Source organism: Megachile rotundata, chromosome 2 (genome assembly GCF_050947335.1).
Source record: "Megachile rotundata isolate GNS110a chromosome 2, iyMegRotu1, whole genome shotgun sequence".
Lineage (NCBI taxonomy): Eukaryota > Metazoa > Arthropoda > Insecta > Hymenoptera > Megachilidae > Megachile > Megachile rotundata.
In genome coordinates this window covers 2,185,001-2,190,000 of record NC_134984.1, presented here as the reverse complement: position 1 = coordinate 2,190,000, position 5,000 = coordinate 2,185,001, and positions in this window count along the sequence as shown.

The window sequence follows — 5,000 nt, the reverse complement described above, 5'->3', positions numbered from 1 at the left end:
CTCTGTCTGTCTCTGTCTCCGTCTGTCTCTGTCTCTGTCGGTATCTGTCTCTGTCTGTCTCTGTCTCTGTCTGTCTCTGTCTGTCTCTGTCTCTGTCGGTATCTGTCTCTGTCTGTCTCTGTCTCTGTCTGTATCTGTCTCTGTCTGTCTCTGTCTCTGTCTGTATCTGTCTCTGTCTGTCTCTGTCTCTGTCTGTCTCTGTCTCTGTCTGTCTCTGTCTGTCTCTGTCTGTCTCTGTCTCTGTCGGTATCTGTCTCTGTCTGTCTCTGTCTCTGTCTGCCTCTGTCTCTGTCTGTCTCTGTCTCTGTCTGCCTTTGTCTCTGTCTGTCTCTGTCTCTGTCTGACTCTGTCTCTGTCTGTCTCTGTCTCTGTCTGTGTCTGTCTCTGTCTGTCTCTGTCTCTGTCTGTATCTGTCTCTGTCTGTCTCTGTCTCTGGCTGTCTCTGTCTCTGTCTCTGTCTCTGTCTCTGTCTCTGTCTCTGTCTCTGTCTCTGTCTCTGTCTCTGTCTCTGTCTCTGTCTCTGTCACTGTCTGTCTCTGTCTCTGTCTGTCTCTGTCTCTGTCTGTCTCTGTCTCTGTCTCTGTCTGTCTCTGTCTCTGTCTGTCTCTGTCTCTGTCTGTCTCTGTCTCTGTGTGTCTCTGTCTGTGTCTGTCTCTGTCCCTGTCTGTCTCTGTCTGTCTCTGTCTCTGTCTGCCTCTGTCTGTCTCTGTCTCTGTCTGTCTCTGTCTGCCTCTGTCTCTGTCTGTCTCTGCCACTGTCTGTCTCTGTCGCAGTCTGTCTCTGTCTCTGACTCTGTCTGTCTCTGTCTCTGTCTGTCCCGGTCTCTATCTGTCTCTGTCTCTGTCTCTGTCTGTGTCTGTCTCTGTCTGTCTCTGTCTCTGTCTCTGTCTCTGTCTCTGTCTCTGTCTGTCCCTGTCTCTGTCTGTCTCTGTCTCTGTCTGTCTCTGTCTCTGTCTGTCTCTGTCTCTGTCTGTCTCTGTCTCTGTCTGTCTCTGCCTCTGTCTGTCTCTGTCTGTCTCTGTCTATCTCTGTCTGTCTCTGTCTATCTCTGTCTCTGTCTGTCTCTGTCTCTGTCTCTGTCTGTCTCTGTCTCTGTCTCTGTCTGTCTCTGTCTCTGTCTGTCTCTGTCTCTGTCGGTCTCTGTCTCTGTCTGTCTCTGTCTCTGTCTGTCTCTGTCTCTGTCTCTGTCTGTCTCTGTCTGTCTCTGTCTCTGTCTGTCTCTGTCTGTCTCTGTCTGTCTCTGTCTGTCTCTGTCTCTGTCTGTCTCTGTCTCTGTCTGTCTCTGTCTCTGTCTGTCTCTGTCTGTCTCTGTCTGTCTCTGTCTCTGTCTGTCTCTGTCTCTGTCTGTCTCTGTCTCTGTCTGTCTCTGTCTCTGTCTCTGTCTCTGTCTCTGTCTCTGTCTCTGTCTGTCTCTGTCACTGTCTGTCTCTGTCTCTGTCTGTCTCTGTCTCTGTCTGTCTCTCTCTGTGTCTGTCTCTCTCTGTGTCTGTCTCTGTCTGTCTCTGTCTGTCTCTGTCTGTCTCTGACTCTGTCTCTGTCTCTGCCTCTGTCTGCCTCTGTCTCTGTCTCTGTCTGTCTCTGTCTGTCTCTGTCTCTGTCTGTCTCTGTCTCTGTCTGTCTCTGTCTGTGTCTGTCTCTATCTGTCTCTGACCGTCTCTGTCTGTCTCTGTCTCCGTCTCTCCCTGTCTCTGTCTGTCTCGGTCTGTCTCTGTCTGTCTCAGTCTGTCTCTGTCTCTGTCTCTGTCTCTGTCTCTGTCTGTCTCTGTCTGTCTCTGTCTGTCTCTGTCTCTGTCTGTCTCTGTCTCTGTCTCTGTCTCTGTCTGTCTCTGTCTCTGTCTGTCTCTGTCTCTGTCTGTCTCTGTCTGTCTCTGTCTCTGTCGGTATCTGTCTCTGTCTGTCTCTGTCTCTGTCTGCCTCTGTCTCTGTCTGTCTCTGTCTCTGTCTGCCTTTGTCTCTGTCTGTCTCTGTCTCTGTCTGACTCTGTCTCTGTCTGTCTCTGTCTCTGTCTGTGTCTGTCTCTGTCTGTCTCTGTCTCTGTCTGTATCTGTCTCTGTCTGTCTCTGTCTCTGGCTGTCTCTGTCTCTGTCTCTGTCTCTGTCTCTGTCTCTGTCTCAGTCTCTGTCTCTGTCTCTGTCTCTGTCTCTGTCACTGTCTGTCTCTGTCTCTGTCTGTCTCTGTCTCTGTCTGTCTCTGTCTCTGTCTGTCTCTGTCTCTGTCTGTCTCTGTCTCTGTCTGTCTCTGTCTCTGTCTGTCTCTGTCTCTGTCTGTCCCTGTCTCTGTCTGTCTCTGTCTCTGTCTGTCTCTGTCTCTGTCTCTGTCTGTCTCTGTCTCTGTCTGTCTCTGTCTCTGTCTGTCTCTGTCTCTGTCTGTCTCTGTCTCTGTCTGTCTCTGTCTCTGTCTCTGTCTGTCTCTGTCTCTGTCTGTCTCTGTCTGTCTCTGTCTCTGTCTCTGTCTGTCTCTGTCTCTGTCTGTCTCTGTCTCTGTCTGTCTCTGTCTCTGTCTGTCTCTGTCTCTGTCTGTCTCTGTCTGTCTCTGTCTGTCTCTGTCTCTGTCTGTCTCTGTCTCTGTCTGTCTCTGTCTGTCTCTGTCTCTGTCTGTCTCTGTCTCTGTCTGTCTCTGTCTCTGTCTGTCTCTGTCTCTGTCTGTCTCTGTCTCTGTCTGTCTCTGTCTCTGTCTGTCTCTGTCTCTGTCTGTCTCTGTCTCTGTCTGTCTCTGTCTCTGTCTGTCTCTGTCTCTGTCTGTCTCTGTCTGTCTCTGTCTGTGTCTCTGTCTGCCTCTGTCTCTGTCTCTGTCTCTGTCTCTGTCTCTGTCTGTCTCTGTCTGTCTCTGTCTGTCTCTGTCTCTGTCTGTCTCTGTCTCTGTCTCTGTCTCTGTCTGTCTCTGTCTCTGTCTGTCTCTGTCTCTGTCTGTCTCTGTCTGTCTCTGTCTCTGTCGGTATCTGTCTCTGTCTGTCTCTGTCTCTGTCTGCCTCTGTCTCTGTCTGTCTCTGTCTCTGTCTGCCTTTGTCTCTGTCTGTCTCTGTCTCTGTCTGACTCTGTCTCTGTCTGTCTCTGTCTCTGTCTGTGTCTGTCTCTGTCTGTCTCTGTCTCTGTCTGTATCTGTCTCTGTCTGTCTCTGTCTCTGGCTGTCTCTGTCTCTGTCTCTGTCTCTGTCTCTGTCTCTGTCTCTGTCTCTGTCTCTGTCTCTGTCTCTGTCACTGTCTGTCTCTGTCTCTGTCTGTCTCTGTCTCTGTCTGTCTCTGTCTCTGTCTCTGTCTGTCTCTGTCTCTGTCTGTCTCTGTCTCTGTCTGTCTCTGTCTCTGTGTGTCTCTGTCTGTGTCTGTCTCTGTCCCTGTCTGTCTCTGTCTGTCTCTGTCTCTGTCTGCCTCTGTCTGTCTCTGTCTCTGTCTGTCTCTGTCTGCCTCTGTCTCTGTCTGTCTCTGCCACTGTCTGTCTCTGTCGCAGTCTGTCTCTGTCTCTGACTCTGTCTGTCTCTGTCTCTGTCTGTCCCGGTCTCTATCTGTCTCTGTCTCTGTCTCTGTCTGTGTCTGTCTCTGTCTGTCTCTGTCTCTGTCTCTGTCTCTGTCTCTGTCTCTGTCTGTCCCTGTCTCTGTCTGTCTCTGTCTCTGTCTGTCTCTGTCTCTGTCTGTCTCTGTCTCTGTCTGTCTCTGTCTCTGTCTGTCTCTGCCTCTGTCTGTCTCTGTCTGTCTCTGTCTATCTCTGTCTGTCTCTGTCTATCTCTGTCTCTGTCTGTCTCTGTCTCTGTCTCTGTCTCTGTCTGTCTCTGTCTCTGTCTGTCTCTGTCTCTGTCTGTCTCTGTCTCTGTCTGTCTCTGTCTCTGTCGGTCTCTGTCTCTGTCTGTCTCTGTCTCTGTCTGTCTCTGTCTCTGTCTCTGTCTGTCTCTGTCTGTCTCTGTCTCTGTCTGTCTCTGTCTGTCTCTGTCTGTCTCTGTCTCTGTCTGTCTCTGTCTCTGTCTGTCTCTGTCTCTGTCTGTCTCTGTCTCTGTCTGTCTCTGTCTCTGTCTGTCTCTGTCTCTGTCTGTCTCTGTCTGTCTCTGTCTGTCTCTGTCTCTGTCTCTGTCTGTCTCTGTCTCTGTCTCTGTCTGTCTCTGTCTCTGTCTGTCTCTGTCTCTGTCTCTGTCTCTGTCTCTGTCTGTCTCTGTCACTGTCTGTCTCTGTCTCTGTCTGTCTCTGTCTCTGTCTGTCTCTCTCTGTGTCTGTCTCTCTCTGTGTCTGTCTCTGTCTGTCTCTGTCTGTCTCTGCCTGTCTCTGTCTCTGTCTGTCTCTGTCTCTGTCTGTCTCTGTCTCTGTCTCTGTCTGTCTCTGTCTCTGTCTCTGTCTGTCTCTGTCTCTGTCTGTCTCTGTCTGTGTCTGTCTCTATCTGTCTCTGACCGTCTCTGTCTGTCTCTGTCTCCGTCTCTCCCTGTCTCTGTCTGTCTCGGTCTGTCTCTGTCTGTCTCAGTCTGTCTCTGTCTGTCTCTGTCTGTCTCTGTCTCTGTCTGTCTCTGTCTCTGTCTCTGTCTCTGTCTGTCTCTGTCTCTGTCTGTCTCTGTCTCTGTCTGTCTCTGTCTGTCTCTGTCTCTGTCGGTATCTGTCTCTGTCTGTCTCTGTCTCTGTCTGCCTCTGTCTCTGTCTGTCTCTGTCTCTGTCTGCCTTTGTCTCTGTCTGTCTCTGTCTCTGTCTGACTCTGTCTCTGTCTGTCTCTGTCTCTGTCTGTGTCTGTCTCTGTCTGTCTCTGTCTCTGTCTGTATCTGTCTCTGTCTGTCTCTGTCTCTGGCTGTCTCTGTCTCTGTCTCTGTCTCTGTCTCTGTCTCTGTCTCTGTCTCTGTCTCTGTCTCTGTCTCTGTCACTGTCTGTCTCTGTCTCTGTCTGTCTCTGTCTCTGTCTGTCTCTGTCTCTGTCTCTGTCTGTCTCTGTCTCTGTCTGTCTCTGTCTCTGTCTGTCTCTGTCTCTGTGTGTCTCTGTCTGTGTCTGTCTCTGTCCCTGTCTGTCTCTGTCTGTCTCTGTCTCTGTCTGCCTCTGT